At 44.6% G+C, this 25,062-nt stretch overlaps 1 protein-coding gene across 4 annotated transcripts in view; it reads right to left on the bottom strand.

Moving 5' to 3' along the window:
- Positions 1-25,062, bottom strand: part of TSHZ2 (teashirt zinc finger homeobox 2) — a 739,565-nt gene that overhangs the window by 206,857 nt on the left and 507,646 nt on the right. The window lies entirely within an intron of this gene.

Raw genomic sequence — 25,062 nt, 5'->3', positions numbered from 1 at the left:
ACAGAGGCTTTGGGCACACCGTCATAAATGAACTCAGACACATCTAGCATGGGGTCTCATGGACTGCGAGAAGGGCGTGAAAAGGTCCTGTTGATTATGAAGGACTCAGAGTGGCATGCCTTCTTTAGGAAAAGGCACATTCAAAGCAACTGCTGGTGGTAATAGTCATAAATCCTTGCTGATTAACAGGACCTGCTCTTGATGAATTTAGTTTGCACCACTGGTCTGGAACAAGGTGCATCATTGAAAGCCGAGTGTCCGGGGAGATGCCAGGATATTGAGTTTTCAGGGTTTGTTGGCAGCAATGTCATGGGGAAGGAAAAAAATAACAATGACAACTTTGGGTGCCTGGGGACTGACTTCTAAAAAGTCATTTGGCAAAAGAGGTAGAATTTGTGGGGAGGTGGGGTTGAGTGGACTGCTGGAAATACTTGCACAAAGCCAGGTATGTTCCTGGAATTAGGAAAAAGTGTGATCTGTAGCTCCTTCTTAATTCTTTTAGCCTAAATATCATGGGCAGCAAAAGCTAGCTTTTGACCATTAGCCATCCACACTCTTAGAGACACGTACCCCTTAAAACACAACGTCACCATGAAGGTCGTTACCCTGGCCAGTCTCTTATTTCGCCTGACTTCACGGATCTGTAAGGCGTTAGCAGTTGCAAGAGATTGATATGATAGTTTGTGAGTAATTTGGATGAACTATAACACTAACCCAGTAAAGTATTATAATTTTAAATGTGTCCAGAAAATAATTGAAATTCTGGCTTAGCTTCATCATAATGCAAACTGCTGGGTGTATTTAACAGCTGACTAGCTTAGCATGAATATTGCTTTAGAAATGGGGTCATATTGTTTTTACGAAACAATATTGCTCTCAAACACGTTTAGGAGGGGAAAAAAGCAGGAGATTATGAGTATACTTTTAACCTTTCTGTCTCTTTCTATCTGTGTTTACTACGGTGATTTAGGTGTTTGGTGGTGTTTGAAGGCAAACAAAGGAGGTGCTGACATTTAAAACAGATCTGGCAATGAGCCCTTGGCCATCAGATTCCTTCTTATTACTACTCTGTCACAAAATCTCAGTTCACCATCAATCCATTTTTCTGGATCCTGGTCAGGAACAAGAAAGATAAGATTATCCCCTCCTGACCACGATAGATATCACTAATAGGTTGCCCCCTGCAGTTACTTACAGGGTAACATGGTGTTTCCTTTTTTAAAAATATTTTTTGCCAACACTTAAACAATGGAAAATTTCACATGAAAATCCAGATTTATGGATGTTCCTGAAAAGTCAGAGGATTTGGCAATTGTGGGCCTGCATTCCTGCTAGAGGACAAATCCCAGCACCCAGCGGAGGCAGTCCCCTTGAAATGCACAAACGGCATCCCAGTCTAACATGGTAAAACTGTATTTAATTTCCCTCTCTAGTCACTTGAGTTTCCAATTCCTGGTACCCAATATCCTATTCCTAGGCCTTCACACACAATTGCACCCTACAGTGCATCAGGGTGCATGACTGACCCATAATATCTGGGAGGGGTCAGCAAACTTTTTCTGTAAAGAACGGGTGTCGTAAACATTTTAGACTTTGTGGGTCGTACCATTTCTGTTGAAAATACTCAACTCTTCTGTTACAGTACCAAAGCAGCCATGGGTGATATGCAAATGAATGGGCATGTCTGCGTTCCAGTCTGTTCATGAAAACAGGTTGATCCATGAGCTATATAATTTGCCAACTCCTGACATAGGAGGAAAAAAAAACCCCTTCTGGTTCTGAAACAATAACCCCGTAGAGGAAGTTTTCACCAACCGAGAGCTTTTAATAGATGTGGAATGAATTCTTCCAAAGGTGGCGCTCAACCTCTAAAACACCATTTTCAAGTATGTGTGGGTGTGTATATACAAGTGTGGATGTGTGTGTCCTTAACTCATTCCCCATTTTGTTCATTCTAAAAAGTATTTACTGACTCCTCGTAGTTACTTTCTCTAAGTATCCCTATCGGAAAAGACTTTCCTCCTAAGGAAAACGGAAAGAGCTTAAAATCTGTTCCTTCATGGAAGATTAGCTGAGATAGATTATTCTGACTGTGGGGTAAGGAGGAGTTTCCATTGAGAATACTTGTCATGGTAAGGCAAAAGCTAAGAGACCTCACTGCTCTTCATTTGAGAGAGTAACAGTTTTCTTGCTGTATCTCATAGTCAAGCATCACCTTAGCTCTCTAGCTGGAGTGAGTGTGAATGCCAGCTCTCTTTCCCTATCTTTTGAGTGTCACTTAATAGAGCCACAGCTTTCATTTTCAAAAATGAAGAGCTAGAACCAGATCAGAGGTATCTTTTTTTTTTTTTTTTTAAAGATTGTATTTATTTATTTGAAAGAGAGAACATGAACAGGGGGAAGGGTAGAGGGAAAGGGACTCCCCGCTGAGCAGGGAGTCCAATGCAGGACTCAATCTCAAGACTGTGGGATCACGACCTGAGCCGAAGGCAGACGCTTAACCGACTGAGCCACCCAGGTGCCCCTAGAGGTATCTAAATGGTAACTTTGGGCCAAATCTGGTACACATATATATTTAGTTTGGTCTCGAGTATTTAAACAAAAAAACAAATTAGTTATTGACCTTGTGAAATCAGAAGATTTTACCCTGGAAAATCAGATTTTGGGCCTTTTAAAAACAATTTAAAGATCTGGTGACATGGAACACTCATTCTTCTACGTATATAACTGGTGGGGCTGAGTGGAGGTATTCTTTGATCACTATGAGTTCATTACTAGCCTTGCTTCACCCACACAAGTTGCCTGTGCTGATAAGCCTTTGAGTTTATAAGCCAAGGACCAGATAATTTATAGGTTTCCTTAAGGACTCAGCATCTAGGATTCTAGTCTCTCCAAATAAAGGCAATAGACACAATTGGTCAGCCCATAACATCACCTAAACTTTGCCAATTCAAGGATGAATAACTATGACCTGATCAATACAGTGGGGAGTAATATTGCTTACTGTGGTTCAGTTACAAATCTAATACAAAATGATGCAGAAATGGGAATACACATTTCATTGTCAGCCCTTCTCAACTGCAGGAGAAAACAGCAAAAACAACACTTGCTTTCCTCTGGGGGATGTCAAGCTTCACAAATTTTATTTCTCATTGCTGGCTAAACTGCTCAAGACTGTTCTCATGTTTAAAAAGCCTGAGGGAGGGACATAGAGAAAAGAATGGATGAAGACACCCATCTTATGGGGAAACTCACTGCATTTCAAATAGACTTTGGGTTTACCTGAAGTCTTGGGCCAATGGAGAAAAGAGGAATTGGCGTCCCATGGAAATACCGTGAAAGGGCCTTAGAAGGAAGAACATGGTAAGAGCCTTTTTCACCATGATTAGTTGCCCTGTTGACAATGGCGCCCACCATGGAGCTGGGGGCTCTGCGGGCTGTAGCTCGCCTTTTGGCCAGCCTTGTTTTGAATCAGCTGATCCTGATTCAGGGACTGATTAAGGCTGTATGGGGTAGACCCTATTCCTGGACTAATTCTACATTAGACTCTATTAGATGGTGTCCAGAGTGGGGTGGCAAACAGATGCTGAACAGGGACCAGAAAAGCAACACTACATGATTTAATAAATATGGTAGAATTATTCTTCACCCCCATAAAGAAAGATGTCCGCTCCCATTTTTCTTGAAAGCTCTCAGCCTGTTTTCTCACATTTAAGAGACACCACCACAGGAGACATTACATTTTCTTTGTGAAAAGAATGACAAAAACACAATGATAAATAGTTTCTGATACATGGCCTCGGGGAGACAACAGAAATAGGTGGGCACTGGGTAGACCTGCTAAGTGCCGGCCCCACGGGAAGGGGATGGCTACAACCCAGCCCCAGCCCACCTTGCCGTGCACAAAGAACCAGTCAGACAGAGTTTTAGATTGTGCAAAAGCAATATGGCAACTTGGATTTTTATGGAGAATCTCCTGATCATTACATTTTGGCAATACCCTTTACTTTATTGTTGTTATTATTACTGCCGCTGTTGTTCTTGTCGAGTATTTTGTGCGGGCCAAACAAAATCTGTCTGCAGCCCAAATTCAGCGGCCCCTGTGCCAATTGCTCTGAAGTGTGATCTTGCTTAATGCATCTCAATGCTACACATCTCTCCATTTGAATCATAATAGGTGCCATCTGAGACCATGTGGATGGGTGAGCCCACACACAGCTCTGTTACTTGAAAGCTACTCAAAGCAAATGTTCTAAATCACAGGTCAGAGGCTCCCAGCCTATAGATGTAGTCTTTAGAAAACAAACTTAGTGCAGAATGAAAGACAACACCGCGCCTTGAAAGAACCAGACTTGTAGCAGCTGACCTTGTACAATCTGCCATCAGCCCATCCCTCCTTGGAGTCTCGGCTTTCCTATTTTCAAAAAGGAGAAGTTTCTCCCAAAGTAAAATACAAGTCTGTGTTGCTGGGTGGAGAGAGCCACCTGTGATCTGGAGCACCAGTCTGAGTTTTTTTTTCCAACATTAATTCGATTTGCATACCTTCCCTCGGCCCCAGTTGTTGTGAGGATAAAAGAGCAGCCTTATCCCAGGACTTCTGCGAAACCCAGTGACTAGGGCAGCTCCACGGAAACTGGGGGTTTACAAGCCTGGGGGCGGTGGGCCGGGTGCAGCTTTCAAACATGTTTTGTTTGCCCGACACATCCTTTTGAAATGGGAAAATTTCACCTTTAGGTGTCCATGTGGTCTGTCTCCTGAGCACCGAGTTCGGACATTACTGGCCCTGCCTTGTTGCCTGGCAGAGCTAGACCACTGCTCTCGTCTCTAGACTGAGCAGGAGGGGTCGGCCACGGTTCCCACCCGCTCCCTAAATTACAGCCAGCTTTCTGCTCACTGCCATTATTACCTGTCCGCTATTCAGATGTGTCGTCCCTGGCCTCGGGAAAATAAAGCGCTAGGCAAAATGTCCATTTGGGTTGTTATTCTAATTATTGTTATTCTCTTCCATCTGTAAACCCCTACTGACTGTGAGCCACATACTCACTTTTCTGGGGCTCAGTTATCTGGTCTTTAAAATGGGAATGATAGTATCCCATTTGCCTGGAGCCGGGGGGCCATCCGGCTCCCAGAGCTGCTAGTCTGTGGGACGTCCAGCCAGCAGAGGGCGCTGGTACAAAAGGTTGCAGGTGGACCCAACGGGCGGGGAGCAGACAGGTAAGGCAGCAGGGCAGGTAGGAGCTCTGGCGCATTCTGCCTTTCCCAACTTGGGAGGACACGACTCTACAGGGTGGACATGACAGTGAGCAATGACTCATCTATCGATACAGCCGCACATCGCCAGCAAATGTGACTTTCTGGAATACGTAATGTGACCACGAAGTTTCTAAGGCTGCAGCCTGACAATCAGACACTAAAAATAACAAACGGGCTGCTCTGGAACAGAAAGCAACGGCCCCTTTGGAAACTGGAGACGGGCCATTTTTTGGCTCTGCTCGCTGCCAGAGCCCTGCGCAGAATCCGCCGGGCGGTGGAGAGAGTCTGGGAGGAGAACTCCTGGCATCTGAACGGTGCGTTCACTTTTAGACAACCCGGTCCCGGCAAGATGTAGACAAATTGGAGCAAGTTCAGAGAAGAGCAAGTTAGATGATTAAGGGGAGAAGGGATTGATTTATAGGGACAGATGAAAGCAGCCCCACACGTCTGAGCTGTCCTCGGCGGGTGACGTCCTCGGCGGGTGACAAACCCGGGAGTGACAAGCTGGAACTCCACACACCTTTGAGAGGTGTAAACACCAGAGAGGAGGAATTAGCACAGTGTGAGTTGCTTTTAACAGGATTTTCTGGGATGATGTTGACACCAGAAAAATGTTGGTGGCCAGTAAGGGTTGGTTGAGCACACCTGAGCCTGAGAACCGTTTATCGTCCTGATGGCATCTGCCGTAAAATGACATTTTCTAGCTAGGCATGCATGGCCTCTGTAATCTGGCCCTGGCCTACCTTTCCTTCTACTTCTGCACCCTCCCCTCCTTGCCAGGGACCCCCTGCCGCTCCCCCCCAGCCCATCTGTACCCCTGGTTGTAGCCACTCCCGACCTTTGTCTTACTCCCCCATCAGGAACTGAAAAGTTGAGGAGCCAGCAAGAGCTGCGCTGGTAAGGAGGGCGGAGGGAGACAACAGGACTTGTGTCTGCAGGGCCAGAGCCTTGGTCTCATTGGTCTCAGATGCTGTTCTGGGGACAAGAAGGCCAGAGACCAGAGCTAATGCTCTTCTGATTTTTAGGTTTAATTCTCTGGGAACTTGACTGGAGAAGCAGGCCTTGGGTAAAATAAAGAATCGTGCGAGATGAAGAGTCCCACCTCAGAGGCAGGCATCTTATCCTGGGGGAGGATGAGGGGACGGCAGGGACTCCAACCCCCTTATAAAGGGATGTGTCAGCCCCAGGGCCAAGACTGGGCATTAGGTCTAGGACCCCCTGTAACCCCTTCTTTCCCATTCCTATGACACCACTTTCTACTTTCTTGTATTTCTAATACATTCCCTTCCCCACTCCTCCCCTCCTGAGGAAAACACATCTAGGAAGCTTCCATCATGGAAATCTGGTTGTAGACTGGAGGCAAATCACTCTGGGAAGCAAGCGTCTAATAAAAGCTGCTCAAGCTCTCTTGTAAACCAGGAAAGGAGAACGAAAACAGCAACAAGATACCCTGGAATGGTTTAGCCAGGGCAGGGGGTGGTGAGAGCCTTCTGAATATGGCACATAACCATCAAAAATGCTGCAGTTTGGGTCTGTCAACTAGCACAATATGCTGAAATATTGAAAACTGGTATTGAAGTCATGGGATGAGGGGGATGGTTCAGGGGAGGCAGCCCAGACAAATATTGGCCAAGTGGGGATGTGGGCTTGCTGCTGCTAGATTTTATCATTTTGTTCACGGTAGCCCCAGTTCCGGTTCTGATGAGATAAGCTAAACCAAAACACAAATACAAAAGAGACAGCATTTCTGCAGGAGGATACACGCCAAGGGGTCTGCTTGTAGCCATCGCTTGGTCTTAGTTGGTTCGGGCTTTTAACCATGCTTTTCTCATTCAAATGCCATCGCCTCCACAAAGCTTTCTTAAATCAGGCTAATTGCAATTACACTCCCCTCTCAGATTCAGGGCTCCTTATTATAACAGTGATAATAATCACAGGAGCATTTATTGAGTGTTTACTAAGCACCAGGGCAGTGGTGCAAAGCCCTTTACATATTCTCCCTGGATTCATTCCTTTCTCTGTTCAAATGCTGGCTTCTTAGAGACCGCCCCTGAATTTTTTTTTTTTTTTTTTTTTGAAAGAGAGAGCAAGAAAGCTCGAGTGAGCAAGTGAGCGTGCGTGGAAGCAGGGGGTGGGGGCGGGGCAGAGGGAGAGAGAGAATCCCAGGTAGACTTCCCACTGAGCGCAGAGCCTGATGCAGGGCTCCAGATTTCCTGACCCTAAAGATTGTGACCTGAGCTGAAATTGAGAGTTTGATGCTTAACCAACTGAGCCACCCAGGCACCCCTCCCTTGAGTATTCTTTATGCAAGTACACACCCCTTTATCCCCAACTATGCCCTTGCTTTGCTTGTTTTTCTTGCGCAGCATTTAGTAATCTGATATAGCTTATAATTTATTTGTTCAGTTGTGCACTGTCTGTGTCCCCACTAGAACATAACCTCCACGAGAGCAGTGATCCTGAGAGTTTTGCTCATTGCTATTTCCTCAGTACTTTGAGCCAAGCCCATTACATAGTCATAAGTACCTAAATAAGTACTTAATTACATCAATTTGGCTAATTTCATTTGTTTTGGGCTGCTTACCATATTTTACTTTGCAAGTAAAGTAAAAATCATGCAAAATTTTGGGTCTTCATACTAGATTTGAAGCAGCATGAGACTAAGATCCGTGGCTCATCTGTGCACACAACTCCCCAAAGCACCTAACAGAAGGTCCAACTTAGCATGCGTCCTGCCTTTACTAGGCATTCGGGAATATTTGTTGAGTTAGATTCTCTTTCCAGACAAGGGAGCCATAGGCTATTATGAAGCCAGGCTGGACTTACTCTTGGGTATTGCCCTTTACAGGTCCAGATAACAGAGCAGTTTCCCTTTAATTCTTTTCTTCAGGTTCTTTCCAAATCTTAAGTGTGAAGTACAACCCCTTCAGGTTGGTTTATCAGTGTTCATTGGCATGAAATTGCAAAAAAGTTCAATTAGTTTGTTGATGAAAATTTTAATGGTATCCCCAATAAAGGTGTTATCAAAAGAAATGAAGGCCATTTCTACAGGAAATATTTTTCCATCAAATTTATCCGGGTGTGTATGAAACCTAGTGCCAGGTTTAACTCAGGGTTTGGAGCTCAGCTTTTCTTACTGACTGATTAATTAAAATTTAAACACTTGTGACTCAGCCATGCTGTCAGCTGAGTTCAGGCATGGACAAGTGCTGGGGGGCCCGGATTTACTCTAGTTGTAATCGTGTGTCCACGTACAGCAAGAGAAGGAATTCAGGGACCAGCCTTCTTCAAGGACTCACCCAGACCCTCAATTGTCTTGGCTTTGGAGAAAGCCAAGAGGTACAATTTTGCATGAATTTTCAAGTCATGAGCAAAGCAATGGTAACAAACTTTCAGCCAGGATTCTCTGATGGCTAAACTTCTAGCCATTTGAAAATTTATTTGAATGCTAACTAACTTGAATTTAGATAAAAATTTGGAAGAAAAAAAAGGCAAAAGCATGATGGTTTAAAAACAACAACAATGAAAAGAAAATTTATTTGAAAGTTTTTGGTTTTGCTTTTTTTTGGGCTATTTGCAATAGAATGCGAAGCTCTATAACTAAATGGACACGGAAATGTTATCCTCCATACTATCAATTACATCTTACACTAGGGCATCTTTTAAAATTATTTCCAGTGGGCGCCTGGGTGGCTCAGTTGGTTAAGCGACTGCCTTCAGCTCAGGTCATGATCCCGGAGTCCTGGGATCGAGTCCCACATTGGGCTCCTGGCTCAGCGGGGAGCCTGCTTCTCCCTCTGACCCTATCCCCTCTCATGCTGTTTCTCTCTCTCTCTCTCTCTCTCTCAAATAAATAAATAAGTAAATAATCTTTTTTAAAAATAAATAAATAAATAAAATTATTTCCAGTGCCCACTGCTCTTTTTCTGATTGACAACACCTTGGTTTGGATTTTCCTTTGGAGTAGAACCCACCCCACCCCAACTGTCAGTCAGCGTGATTCAGGGAAAGCTAACCCACCCTGAGCTACCTGCTGAGTGCGTGCCTCAAGCCAGCTCTTCGGAGTGCTCCATCCTCCTGGCCACAGTGAGTGGTCCAGAGAGGGGTTTTTGACCCAATTCTGAAAAATAATAGTTGTAGGAGAGCTATTTGCCTCCTGAATCCAGCCATACCTGAAGCCAATTCTATTACCACACTATTTGGTTAGAAGACCCCAACACATTTCTGTTGATGCCAATTTGAGTTGGTTTTTCTGTCCTTTGACACGGAAACAGTCCTATTATATAAATTCTATCCCTCCGACATGTGTCTCGTTCATTTGCATTTCCATTTGGAGTTAAAAATTCAAGGACGAATGCCCATCACACCTTCATCTGAAAATTACCCTGTGTTCTGGGGAAGAATTATAAGAAAGAATTTTTCCCGCAAGGATCTTTGCTATCCTTTGCCATAGCTCTTCATTACAGGATCCTTACCCCTAAACCATTATTATCATTAAGGCAACCAAGGGACCAGAATTAGGTTTCTCCAAACATTTTTTCCCCCTAAAAATGAAGTTCAAGTGTCTGCCAGTACTTTGTCCCTGCTTACATAACACTTTAAATTATTACAAATTCATTTCTCTTTCATTTCTATATTCCATGTGCCCAGTCATACAGAGGGTTCTAGGGGACAGCACTTAAGTAGACGGGGGCAGTGTTGTGTGGACACCCAGTCCTCCTGCAAATAGGCCCTTCTGGACCACTATGAGAGTCAAGAATGACTTTGAACTTGCTAGCTCGTACAACACTGATGTGATTTAAACTTAGATGGGCAGTGCTGGTGCTGCCAGGGAGGTTGTAAGACTTTTGTGGGACCCTAAGTGTGTCTGCCTTAGGGGACCCTTCCCACCATAATAATATTGATATTAAAAATTATTCTGAATATTACTTTAAATGCTTCAACATTTAAATTTTTTCTCCTTTGAGCAAAATTTAATCATTTTTTTGGGGGGGGGGCTAAAATTTCCATTTTTGGCTGATGTGAGAAAAAAAAAATTTTTCTTCCACCTTAAAAGCTCATTCTTTTCCCTTTGATTTTAAAAGAAATCCAAACATTTTTACAGGTGTCTAAGAGTTTTGGGGGCCCCAGGCCTACTTTGCCTAATGGAGCCAGGGGCTCTGGGTGGGGGCATCTATGGAGTTCCTGTTTTGCTTTGCTTTGTTTCATTAAAAAAAAAAAAAAAAAAAGAGCTTTTATCTTTCATCAGAGGTTTGATTTTAAATGGAGATCTTAGATAACTGTTTAGTGACCTCAGGCAAGTTCCCTAAAGTTTCAGGGCCGGTTTCCTTATATGTAAATGCGACATAATAGTAATCCCCCCCCACTCCATTGTTGTGAGGACTGCATGACTCAGATCAAGTAATGTGTTTAGAAGAGCCTGGCGCGCAGAGAAAATAGTTTAAAAAATACCAGCTACAAAAACTACTACTGTTGTAGAAATACTGATGGAGGGTTTTTCTGTAGCTTTTTTAAACCCTCACAACATACTGCTACCCATCAGTATCTTTTGTGGCTAGATAGCACTGACGTCTCTCAAGTTCTTGAACTACATCTCTAATGGTAAACGTTTAAATGGGTTCCAAGAATTCATAGCCCCAGACAGAGCTGTGAGGCTGCGGGCCAGCCCATGAACGCTTCTGCCCTGCACTCAGGTTCCGCTGAGGGTGGAACTGCGGCTTCAATCCCGTGTGCATGTTAGATGTACTTAAGTAACATCATCACCATGTCATTGTTGTTCTTTAAATGTCTTTTTCACCAAAGTGGATTTCATGCCAAGCCAGAATGGGTAGGTTGAACAAGTGACAGATATGTCCTCATGGGGGTGATGCTCTTGGGGAAAGGGAAGGCAGTGCATAGTTAGAAATCTGGAGGCTCTCCTGGATCAGCTACAAAGCAGCAAAGGGGTCCCTGAGATGCTAGAGAGCCCTTGCATGGCAGCCACTGTGCTTGCTGCGATAAGGAATTAACCAAACAACTGAGGTAGTACAGATCATGGTTAAGGGGGTGGGGAAGGAGGCTCTAGAATTTGCTGCTCTCTAGCTGTGTGACCTTTGGGGAGTTGGATAACTCGTCTGAGCTCATCTCCTTGTCTATAAAACGGGGATAACAGCAATACCAACCCTATAGGGGTTGACTGAAAATGACCACAACTCTATCACGTTGGTGGGCATGGCTCCGCACACAGATTGCCTAGCACCCGATAAGCACACAACAGATGTTGGGTGTCATTATCAAGCGACATGTGGTGGGACAACATGTTCTCAGAGGGTTTGATCCAAGTTCCAATACTTGAATTCTTTATTTCCCCAAGTCTCCACTTCCTCATTTGCAAATCCACGTGAATCATTCCTGCTTCAAAGAACTGACCCGAGGATTAAATGAGAAACATGGGTGACTGGCACAGAGGACGCGAGTCTGTGAGTTCCCATTTCCTCCACTCCTGTACCTTCCAAAGGCAGAGAAAGTCCAAGCAAAAGATGGCAGCCAGATGGAGTGAACCCCTCACTGGTTCATTAGCACCCCTGGTGGGTCCGTGAAGAGAAAAGGCATTAGGGTGACTTCAACTTTCATATTAGGGTGGTCTCCATCTTGTTGTTGTTGTTTTGGTTAATTAAACTAAGCCTTTACATTTTCCAAAGGAATTCGTCTTAGGGCTAATGCCATGCACTCTTAGCTAAAGGGGAAATTGGAGGTAGAATTCACACCAAAGCATATCCTGCAAAGGTCAGTGCTGTTTACATCCATGTTGTTTCATTGGCTTTTTTGACGTGATCCTCCAAGTAAAGAGTACCAAACACCGATTAGAAGGGCTATGGCCTAGAATCTGGGATCTGGAAAGGTTTCTAGAGTTTAAGTCATAAAATTGGGGTTTAGGGTGCTGACAGCCAAATATGTATCAGTGGGCAAATGCGGGAGTTAAAACTGGCCCCCCAAGTGAGCACCATGATGGGGAAGGTGAGCAGCCGTGGACATCTCACTTCTACTGACCACAGGCTTCTGGGACCTCATCTACAGCTTCTTGCCACCAAACTTCAGGATTTCAAAACCTACCTGGTTTGAGAAGGGACCTGGCACTCCCTCCCACTTTTTAATGACAGCAAAATAAGACATTGGACCCCAAAAAGGACCGCTGTCTGTGAATGCTCTGATCTCACTATTGGTGTGCATGGATTTCCCAGCCATTCCCACTGTCTTCCAATTTCTCTCTCTTCTTTCTCACTGCCTTAGCTAGTGAGCCCTGGTGGAGTGCTTGAATTTCAAACAGGGCAGGCTGAAAGAGGAACAACTCTATGTTTATTAGGGCATCATTATCCCTCTGAACTGCATCATTTATATCCCTGGGAAGAGACCATGCCAGGTCAGGAGCCATAGTTTGAGTCGATAATTTGTCAGGTTGGAGCAGGTGGGAAGGGGTGGCGTAAGAAATCACCCGAAAGGCGCCACAAACTGAAATGGATGGAGGTAGAAGAGTAATAAGAAAGTGATCAGTGAATCCACAAACAAGAGCAGATAAATCAAACAGCGCCAGGTGGATGGGAGCAAAATGGGAGAGATTCAAATTAGCAAGCCCCGAACCTTGTGAAGGCAAGGTTAGGAATTCACCTCCCTGTCACTGTTATCCACCCTGGGCTGGAGAAGTGCCCACAAGAAAATGAATCTTTCCCATGCAGGGAGCTGGAATGGAGGAGATTTCCTACAGAGTATCAATTTGGATTATAAAAATCCCAAGGTCTCTGTGCACTGACAGGGTGAAAGGTAGAAAAATGGACGAGCCTTCTTGTAACCGCCACTCCCCGAGGAGCGCTTGATGCTCTTCAAATGTTTGCACATTCACACAAGCCGTTCACAAAAGCTGGGAGACAAAAGACCCAGCTGCAAAGCCTTGAAGAGATAAGTGTTTCATCCGAATACCCATGACCTTGGGGGCTCGTAGATGAAATATTTTCCCCTCTCGGTTTGTCTTAACTCTTTGATAAAGCTTAGTCCTGAGTATTAGGGTCAGGGGAACAAAGGCAAAGGCTGAGAAGGAAAGTGTCCTCATCGTGATGACGATGATGATCATGATCATGATCATCATTTAATAACAAGAAGTACTGTATTTTCGGACCTGCTTTGTGCCAGTGACTGTGCTGAGTGCTTTTAGCCCTGATCTCTCTTACCCCCACAACAATCATATGTGCTGGCTCTTGCCGTCTTTATTTTTCACATCAGGAAACGAAGCCTCTGGGACTTTAAATGCCTTGACCAGGGTCACAGCTCCTAAGTTATGCCATCAGGATATGCACCCAGGACTCTCTGAACCCAAAGCTCACACGGATCCACCCTACAACTGGTACTGAATATTTCTGGAAGCAGATGAAGGCATTGGGACAGAGCAGAATGGATGGCCATTCACAGCCTGCCCCTCAGGCCCCCGACAAACTCATGAATCTATTGCATAAAAATGTGGACAAGCATCAGGTCCAGATGAACAGACAGACTTGGGTCTCATGTCTAGCAAAATCCGGTAGGTAAAGGTCTAACCCCACCAAATTGACAGTGTGGCCACATGTTTACGTAAGGATAAAGATGGGAGGTCCTCTTGTGTCAACGTTAAAAGGACTCAGGATAGGTTTCTTAACATTTGGAACTCCTCTTGTGCATTTCAAATGCGCTTCAAATCACAGATACTCGGTCTACAATCAACGTAGAAAGAACAGGTATATTCTGCACAAAGCAAAATACACCTGTATGGAAATACTTCCTCCCTCCTGAATTTACATGAAGCATTGCCCACAAGTTTCAAGTTGGAAAGAAATAATAATTTCTTGGGCTCACTCTGTGCTATTTTAAGCTCAAGCACATGTCTGAAGCCAGCGACCAGTACTCTTCAGATTTGTCCAAATTCTGTGCGTGTGTGTGTGCGCGAGTGCACGCGTGCATTTAATTTAGTTAGCATGGTGGTTAATGGCTCGGGTTTTACTATCTGAAAGACCTGTAGGCAAATCCAGAATTGAATCTGTCATGTGCTATGTGACTCTCAGCGAGTTACTTAACCTTCTAGCTAGCCTCAATTTTCTCATCTATAAAATAGTGATAATACAAATAAGCTCAAAGGATTATTTTGAGGATTACATAAAAGAAAGCTCAGAAAGGGCTTCACACAGTGGTATGTGGTAAATGCCCAGTAACCGGTAGCTGTGATTATTATTATGTCTATTACAGAGAGGGACGAAAGGCCTCAAACAGTGCTGTCCAGTGGATGTAGAACGTGAATTCCATATGTAATTTCACATTTCTGGTGGCCACGTTAAAAAGTGAAAAAGAAATGGGTAAAATTAATTTTGATAATATATTTTATTTAACCTAATATATCCCAAATGTTATCATAGCAGCCTGTAATAAATATAAAAAAAAAACTAATGAGATATTTTACATTCTGTTTTTCTGAAGTACGCCTTTGAAATCAAACGTGTGTTTTATGGTTTTGGCACCTCTCAATTTCAAGCCCTCAGTAACCTCATGTGGCTACCATATTGGACAGTGCAGGCCTGGAGACTCAGATTAAATCCTCAAAGCAGAATTAATCAACTGGATTCAGCTTCTAGGTGGGTTAAGTTTAGGGCATGCAGTTAAGATAAATGAATTACCAAGATCTAAAAATCAGGAGATTTCAGATAAAAATTCAATTTTCTGGTTCCTCTTGGCAAAGCCTGGATGTGGCAACAGGGCTACATTCCACCTGGTACCCTTCTCTGGAGCTGAGTCACAGTTGCCCTCTTGGGGGTGGGAAGGTGCTGGAATATCGACCTGCATCCAGCCCACTTCAGTTCAGAGCCCTTCACTTAAAGCCACACCTACCTGGCCCCTGTTACCGTGTGAGTTTGAGACCCCTGTGCCAAAACCAGTGAACTCCAAAAGTAGAAACTCAGATTTGGTTCTGCTCAGACCCAGGTCCCTACCCCGCACCTAAGAACTTCATTTGTCCTCAGTTCACTTAAAGGCGAGTTGTGCCCATGGACTCATCCAAGGGAACAGCTAGAGTTATATAAGGACAGCTACAGCTCAGAACATGACAATGATTCATATCGAAAAGGATGGAAGAGACCAAACAGCTCATATTGTGTCCCTTGATCTGCCTATGTGTGATTCATCTGTAATGACTTTGTACATGGCCATTGCTGCTAAGGGAAAAAGGCAGAGTGAACAGAGGGAGCGGCTGATTCCTCCCCTGAAATGAAAAAGCACCTCCTGCCCCTCCTTCCCCAAGGTTGGACGTATTAGAAGCTATCTCACACATCAAAACTCAAAGCCTAAAGCCATCAAGAAAACAGTTAAGTCTTGCTAAGACCTAACGCTAAAGTTGACTTACTTCCATTGGATCAAAGCACCCCGGGCCACCTAGAATTGAGGCAATATGGTATAGAACATAAGAGCAAAGGTTTAGAATTCAGACAGTTCTGAAATATATCATCTGTCTGTGCTCTGGGAATTTGGCTGGGTGGCTTAACCACCCTCAGTCTTATGATCCTCTTTTACAAAATAGGTTTAATGTTCATTCCGATTTCTTCAGGCAGCAAGCGTAATGCCCGATGTATAGTAAGTGCTCAGTAAATGTTAGGGCTGATTAAGGAAGCAGATCAAATTATGAATAATGAGTATCTATATGCACTGCAGAGAACCATACACCAACCAGCGAAGTCTTTGTGTTTAGTTTGTGTTATTCATCTTGTGCACGGATTCCAAAGCACTTAGCTAACTCGGAGTCTTAAATTCCATGTAGAGCAGAAAGCGATGCCCGGGATATTAAGTTCCTCTCCCCCAACGGTGAAGCAAAGGTGTAGGGAGACTATAATTAGGAAATCAAAGCCAGTAGGCATTCACTGAGGTCTTACGAAGCTGCAGGCGCTGGGGTAGGTGGTGGGTAAAAGGATTAACAGCCACTGCCTTTGTCCTTGAGCAGCAAAGCAACTAGTCAGGGAGAAGAGTGAATAGGCACAGGACAACAGTTGTCCGCCGCCATTTTTCTGCCTCCGCACTGTCCACATGAGTAACGCATCCCCAAAGGAAATTTCTCTCGTTACTGGCAGTGCTTAGCAATGGGAGGTGAGGGAGGCTAGCAAAGCCTGTCTGCCACCGGAATATAGCCAGGATCCGGTCACTTCTCACCATCTCTGCCATTATTTCCTAGTCCACAGGTTCTCAGCCTAGGGACATTTGGCAATGTCTGGAGACATTCTCAATTGTCACAACTTAGTGGGGGAAGAGGTGCTCCTGGCATCTAGTGGGTCAAGGCCAGGGATGCCACTAAACATTTAATTTAATTTAATTTAATTTAATTTTTTATTTAAGTTTTAGAGGGGGGAGGGGCAAACGGAGAGGGAGGAAGAGTCTCAAGCAGACTCCCCACTGAACAGGGAAGCCCGATGCGGGGCTGGATTCCATGGCCCATGAGATCATGACCTGAGCCAAAATCAAGAATCGGATGCCCAACCAACTGAGCTACCGAGGTGCCCCGACCACATTTTACAATGCACAGCATAGCCCTCTACAAAAACAAAAAAAGTATCTGGTCCAAGACGTCAAGAGTGCTGAGGTTGCGAAGAAACCACACAGCCCTTTTCCATATGGTTGTCTGCAGGAGCCTGCTGCCTGGATGCTCTGCTCCATCCCCCCTGCCGGAAAAGGCAGAATAACGGCCCCTTAAAGATGTCCACACCCTAATCCCCAGAACCTATGATCAGTGACCTTACGACCTTACGTGGCAAATGGGATTTTGCTGATGTGATTAAATGAAGGATTTTGAGATGGGGAGATTATCTTGGATTGTCTGGGTGGCACAATGGGTAGGCCTCAAAGGGGCCGAGTAAGAGGGAGGCGGGAGGGCCAGAGTCAGAGACAGAGATGGAGGCAGGGGTTGGAGTGACGCCATTGCTGACTTGAAGCCGGAGGAAGGGGCCATGTGCCAAGGACTGTGGCAGCCTCTAGAAGGTGGAAAATGGCAAGAAAACAGATTTTTCTCTCAGAGCCTCCAGAAGGAATGCAGCCCTGCCAACACCTTGATTTTAGCCCAGTGAGATTGATTTTGGGCTTCTGGCCCTCAGGACTGTAACATGATATGCTTATGTCATTTTTAAAACCACTAAATCTGTAGTAATTTGTCACAGCAGCAATAGAAACGAATAGAGCTCTCTAGCCTCCGTGCTGACACAGCAGTTGTGAGGCTTGAAGAACACACATCAGGTCAAGTTACTCCTCCGCTCAGAACCGGCTGATGGTTTTTCTGCTGTTCTTAGAAAAAAAGTCATTTAAACAGGCTCCACGGCCCTCTACAATCTGACTCTTGCCATTTCTTTTGACTCAGTTTCTTTTCTTCTCAAATTTCTTTTTAAGTGGAGAATTTCAAACATACCCAGAAAGAGACCCAACTGAATAATACGCCTCCATGGACCATCGGCCGGTTTTAACGTTTATCAATTCATGGGTAGTCTTGTTTCATCCAGGCCTCTAATACTGTCCCCACCAGTATTATGTTGAAGGAGATCCCAGACTTCACGTCGTTTCATCCATAAATATTTTAGCATGTATCTCTGAAAGAAAAGAACCCTCCTTACCTGAAACAATTGTTCTTACATCCAAGCAATAATAATTAATAATAATTATAATAACCCCTTACTGTCATCAATGATTCAAAGTTCAGATTTCCAACTGGCTCACAAATTTGACTCAATTTCCTCCCCTCTCCTCTTTGTTTTCTGCACTTTGTCACATTATTCCCTGTGGTGTTTCTTGGCAATTCTAATGAACTTGCACCTCAGGGCCTCTGCACCTGCTGTTCATACGGCCACATACCTCCAGGTCGGCCACATGGCTCTCGCTCTCAGGCCACTGCTCAAATATCACAGCTGCTGCAGGGAAGAGGCAAGACTGTAGGTTGATTCTCAAAGAGACCATGTGTCCTCTGAATAAGTCCCCTTTCATCTTCCTGCAGGAAGCAGCTCTTTTCCTTTAATTGCAGCTTCTACCAGTTGTCACTCAATCCCTAGCAAATTGTCTTGCTGCTCAATGAAATGTTCCTGCGGATTGAATGATTTTTCCCAGGGTGGAGCTCCAAACCTGCTTCGTCTGGTTAATTATTCCATGTCCAAGCCTTACTTTCCCTTCCGGGGACCAATAGCTACGATTTACTGCACGTGAATGCTGTGTCAGGCACTGTGGCAGGTGATTTATATACATTTAATCCTCATAAACATCTGCACCATAGATGTTATTGTACATCCCCATTTGGTGGATTAGGAAACTGAGGCCATGGTGAGGAGAATTCTAAGATGGCCCAAAAACTCTTGGTCCCTGGTGGATACTACATACACCTTCTCCCAGGTGTGCTACCAAACTCTAATCTAGGTACTGCTGGGAGGGGACTTTCAGATGTAATTAAGAGCCAAATCATGTAACTTTAAAATAGGAAGATTATCTAGGGGACCTAACCTAATAACATGAGCCGCTTAAATCTTGGTCCAGAAGTCAGAAATTTGATGCATGGAAGATGAGATGAAGGGAGAGTCACAGTATCTGGCTTTGAAGATGGCGGTATGTAGCTTTGCAGGTGTTTAACTGAAGAGACAATATTTGTGCATCTTGATTTTGGTTCTATGTACACTGAAAATAAGTATAATTCTGAAAACCAACATTTAATGAATCATAGCTTTGTGCTAGGCTCTGTAATGGTGGCTTTGAATAGAATCTTTCATTGAAGCCATTTGCATGGGAGAACCACAAGACTCGGACGGGTGCTGGAGCGTGTCTAAAATCACATAGCTGGTGGGTGTCAGAGGTGGGATTTTAACAGCGATCTGACCATGGCAGCTTATTATTTCTTGTGAGTTCTAGCAGTGGAGACATTAGGATCAAGACAGAGATGGCTCTTATGATTCTTTTCTTCTATTATCATTGATATGCCCAACATATAGGATAGATTTCAAAACCAGCCACCAATAGAATTAAGTTCAGGCTTTGAGACCATTAAGGAAATGATATGGCACTGACCACCAAAGCTGGATCCAGGGTTAGAATAAGCCAGCCCCAGCTCAGTCCCTAGCCATTTAACCTGGGGAAAGTCTTAGGGCTTCTCTGGGCTTAGTTATCTCAAAGGTCAAATGAGGGAATTGGACAGGAAAATTTCCGATATGATTTACAGTTCTAAAATAGTAAAATCAAGAGAGGTAAAGACATACAAGCTTCCTTATATCTTTTGCTTTCACCCAAATCCCCCATTTGACTTGGCTGGGAAATCAGACTATCTGGATTTGACTAATGAACGGCTCCTTTGCTTAGCGATGTGACACGGGACACATCACTGACACCTCTCAGCCTCAATTTCCCTACCTGCAAAATGGTAGTAATACTCATACCTATTTCTTAGAGAGTTCTGAAGATCCAGTGTGATAACGTGAGGTAAGCACTAGAAGGGCATCTAGCACACGAGCACAAGAGGTACTCAATCCACAAATCCTACAGTCCATCTTGTTTCCCATCCTTACGTGAGAAAACAAGGACAAGCACTCCGTCTTCACACATGGAAATCATGTAATGAACTGAATGATCACCTGTTTTTTTAACTGGGCTCCCTATCTGGGCAGATAAGCTACCCGGCTGCCAGGACCTTGAAATCACAGGTAATACTTCTGTATCTGTTGTCTGAGAAGAAGGTGTTAGCTTTCACCAGATTCTCAATGGGAAGCTCCATCACTGACATCCACTGCTCTAGAGAACTTCTAGGTTTATGTTGCGTGAACAGTAATGTCTTCTGCGTATCGTTTTCAAGAGATAGAACGAATTGAATTCTGGAAAATGGGATCATTTTTGCAGAACAGTGGAAAAATTCTTGGCGGGAGAGAAACTCTGTTGCCTGTTGGACCCTGGCCAGCTAAAATGTGCTTACCCATTTCAAAGCAGATGGGCTGAATTCTATCGCAACCCCAGTATATCAGCTGCTTTTCCTTTGAGCCTAGGCAAACAACCTCCCCCACCATTGCTGCTGGAGAAAACCATACAAGCTCAAAGGAACCGCCAATTAAAGGTCAGAAATTCAGATGTTTGTCTGTTCTGGCCCGGTATAAATGGGTGGCTGACAGGTAGAAGCAGCCATGCCTGGAAGAGCATTTTGCAGAAACGGGAGACTAGGTTCCTCCATTTGAACTTGGTAACATTTAAATATCAAAAACTTTGTTTTCTAATGAGGAATGTATTGAAGGGGGAGAAATAAATTATATGCTTGATGGCGACTGAAGGTTGGGAAAATTAGGGCCATTTCCCACGGTGTGAATATAGTGATTTCAGTTTGCAAGAGTAAATTAAACCTTTGGGAGGATTTGTCTTCCATTAAATTGAACAGCTAAACAGACACAGAAGATGTTAATGTCACCACCAGGAAACTCCAAAGGTTACAAATAAAAGGAAAACACGGTTTCTTTAAAAGTCTCCTCCTGTCGCACCAACTACCTAAGAAAACGCAAAGCCCCAAATTGCATGTTGAGAATCAAAATTAAAAAAAAAAATTAAAGATCATAATTCCATTGCTATACCATATGTTATTAATGTCTGTCAACACTGTTTAGCCAGCAACTGCTGACAGTTCCATATTTGCTATCTAAATACATCATAAATAAATCAGTAATGAACCGCTTTGGTAAACCTCCCGCGCTGATTGGAAATACAGATGGAGTAAACAAACTCTGCTAAAAGTATCTACAACTGTTTAATGTCAAAGACAAAGTCACACTGTTATTTCACAAAACAGAAACGGAAACAGGGATGGGGTTGGGGGCAGGAAAAATGGGACTGATACAGAGAGAGAAGGTAGTAGGAAGGGATGTAACTGTTGTGTTTGGACACACACAGCTCAGAATTTTCTGTGTAGAGAGAAGGTCCCTGGGGAAACTGGACATTGTTGGGGGGCGGGGCAGGAGCCGAACCATCTATGCCTGGCTCGCAGCCAGCGGGTTGGGGTGTCTGAATGTGGACAATTTCTTTAAATTTGCCTCCCCCTCCCCATCGCAGCTCTGGCAACTATGTATCACCAGATAGAGGTCTGCAGAGATTTGCGCCACACTGTTGAATACATTAGAACTGCCTGGAATTTGACCAGCAAAGGCTGACCCACATGTTGGGTGAACAGGACTCCTTTTCTCTCTGCCTCTTAAAAGGTGGGTGATTCACCATTCTGAACGCTTCAGACATCCTGAAACCAGGCATCATGCCAATGGGCTACATTCAGACAGAGGTAGCTGGACTATTTTAATTTAACAACATTTTCTTTTCCTTTCTTCCTAGAGTCTTGCATATATTGCCGGCTTCCTTCAAGTGAGAGGTCGAGGTGGGTTGACTGTAACTGGGCCTCCTAGCTTTATATCCGAGGTGGCCTGCTAATTCGGAGCTTCACTAGGGGGCGTATTCTAATTTGTTGAAAGCACGTTTTAGCAGCAGATTCTCAATGCCTCTGGGATCACGGCCTCTGGGTCTGAGTAAGATCTACAGAAATTTCTACTTATTCCAGGGACGGGCAGTATGAAGAAAGGAGAAGACTCTAAGGTATCTATAATCCCATGGACTGACCAACTCTTCCTATGGTCGGCGCCTTGGAAATGCTTTAGATCAGAGGCACAACAAAATCCATGTAACATAAACAGAAGCCGTCTTATTGACAGAATTGAAATAGCGGTCGCAGACTTCACAACACACCCGACGGAAGTCCTTTCTGGAATAGGCTGCAGGTAGGAGACGAGATCGGCCTCCTTGTTATGCCTTACTAGCAGGCCATCAGCGCTACTCTGAGCACAAAAAAATAGAATACATCATTCTGAATGGGCACATTAATCTGCAGCCTTCCCATTTCTAAGTCACCTGTAGTTAGGTCTGCAGACATTGTGTATACCATATAAATCTGATTTCTGAGCAGGGGGGTGGGCAGAAGGAGAAGGGTTTCCCAGTGAGATACTAGTTCGCCAACAGTTTACCTGCCTTCCAAGGCTGTTAGGAGGATTAATAGCTTCTGGGTCATTTAAAGTTTGAAAAGATCCTTGTGCTCTTTCCAAGAAAGATAAAATAATAAGACCAGCCATTTTGTATGCTGGAAAGTGAGCAAAGCAGGTAAAGAAGGGGCTCTTTAGGGTCACTGTCCTAGTAAACTCAGGTGCATTAACCCTTTGGGTTAAATAAACCCAAGTTTTTGCAAAAATGGAGACACCGGGCACATTTTGCGCTCTGCGTTTAGAAACTTCCAAGCCCTGAGCCCCTCTAACACCATGTAGGAAGGGTTCGTATTAAAAGGGAGGAGGGTAGCACTGTTTGGATAACAAACTTACAGCCTTTCACTTTATTTACCTATATATCTTCTGCCGATAATATTTGTTTTCATCAGCTTACCCAGGTAAAACAGACCTATGCATAACTCAGGGATAAAATTGCTATCAGTGGGCTGTAGACTCTGAATGAGTAGATCCCAAACATGTATTTTTCATTAATGACCCTCGATTACTAGCTGCAGACTTCCTCTAGGAGATCCCCCGCCCCCCACCCGTTTACTCCATGCAATTATCCGGATTTTTGCCTCTTTCAAGTGTTCCAGGTCTCAAAGGCTTGAGGCTGGGAGACTGAGTTTGGCCATTGCCGGGAACCAGCTGGCAGGAGAAAAGTCCTACAAAATTCCTGCTCCTCTGCCTACGATTTCCAGTCTTCCACCTCACCCCTTGTCATCACTGCCCACCTTCCCGAGCGTGAAAAAGAGACAGAGACTTGGAAAAAAACAGAGCAGGAGGAGGAGAGGGCTGGTAATTTACAAAGCCCGAAATAGCAGCTGCTAATGGGTCTTTGCACTCGTGCTATAATCTTTGCAAGGTCACAATCAGAACTAGCCATGATTGATTCTGAAGGGAAACTCAGCACTTCACATCCATAAAGGACATTTCAAAACAGAGTAGAGCCGGTTCAGGAGTCTGTGTGGTGCTCGAGGGGCCCCCGGGTGAGCTTCTCATCCTGCCTGGGGTGGGTGGAGCAGGGCCCAGGCTCTACCCGGGACTTAATGATTACTGCGGTAGGCCATGCAATTATTAACACCCCTGGCTCGGTGCGCCCCCATCAATCGCCCAGGCAGGCCCCCTCAGCTGCCATTTTAGAAAGTTTCCTTCTTGGAGAGCGACCCTGAAACACATCCCTAAAGGGTTAAGGGGAATGAGTGACAACCCTTCGGCATGATTTACAACGCGGAGCCCTGTAGTGAAACCAGGACTTGATGGATGATGCTGAAAGTCGGAGACTAACCATAAATCATGTCTTTGAATCACTGACAAAGATAAAGGAGAGAAAGAAAAAGCAGTGGCATTGACATTCACTCTCCCAATAATGTACATTGACTAGTTACAATGCGGAGCCTTAATTAAAAAAAAAGCCAACTCGAGGTATTCACCTCGGTGGAGAGATCCTACCTCTTGGGAGGCTGTTCTTTGAGATTACAAATCAGGGTTTGAGCCTCTTTCCAGAAGGTCAGTACCACTGGCAGAAGACCTCCAACGTGAACAGCTCCAGGCTCCCAAGGAAGCCAAACAAAAACACCAAAAACACCAAACAAAAGAGTTTAAGGCACCTGGTCAAGAGCCCTGCCATTGTACTCACGGAAGGCCATCATTGGAAATGGCAAATATCAAGAGGGAATTAACTGAATATGATCCAACGGACTGTATTTTTCATCAGGAAACACCCAGATCAGATAAATGAATCATCAGAGGTGGCCAGAAGACAAACAGGTCAAGCAATATAACTTGTGTTCTGAAGTCAGAGCACTGAGGGGAGGAGGAGAGAGAGATGCCTGCCAGCGCATCTGTTGTCTTTTTCCCGGGATGCAAGAGACATGGATGACCCCTTCCTCGGGTTCACCTTTTACAACTCAAGGTGGGTTTCCTCTTAGTTCAGGGAGAGACCCACCTTCCTGCCGTGGGTGGTGGAAGCAATGTGGGATGTGCTTCCTCAATCCTCCACAAATACCGAATGCGCACCTTCCGGCGCTGGACCATTCCTATGCCATGAGCATCAGAAAAGAAAGGGTGGGTGCTTCTATCAGTTCGTGCCATTAAAAACATTTATTTGACATCAGCTGTGTTTCAGGTACACCGTTGGTTGGATTGGGGAAGATGGTGATGAACGAGACGGATCTGGCCCCAGTCCTCTTGTAGAGGGAAACAACCAACAAACAGAGGACAGAGTAAATATGAGTGTTGTAGATGGGGGTGTGCTGAATGGCGGGGAAAGGGCACAAAGCACGGATGATGGTGAGTGTGAGGGCACTGAGGACACATACGGCCATCTCAGCACAGCCAGAACGGGGACGTGGCTGGAGGAGTGGTGAGCCCAGGAAAGGGGGGCAAGACAAATCTCTGGGAGTTGATCTGAGATCCTTTTCTGACCCCCAGGGAATCAGATGCGGTACTTCTTTAAACCTATTTTTAAAACCCTTTGTCCCAAGTAAGAATATTCTTCATGATTCTGTACAGACAATGCATACAGGTCAATACCTGGTTTGAGGCCTCTGCACAATTCTGTGGATGAGCGGAGTGCATAAAAGAACTCTGCATGTCCTCATCATCCTGTCTGCCAGCTAGCTCAGCATCTCCGTTTGCAGGCAAAGATTCTAGAAGATTCCTACTTCGAACTGGATGACACCTTAGCATCGATGGCTTACATCCAATATCAACCTGATGCGTCCTTATTCTAGCTCTGAGAGAGATCTTTCTTCTC

The sequence above is a fragment of the Halichoerus grypus genome, chromosome 10, assembly GCF_964656455.1.
Source record: "Halichoerus grypus chromosome 10, mHalGry1.hap1.1, whole genome shotgun sequence".
NCBI lineage: Eukaryota > Metazoa > Chordata > Mammalia > Carnivora > Phocidae > Halichoerus > Halichoerus grypus.
This window is presented reverse-complemented; position numbering and strand designations above follow the sequence as displayed.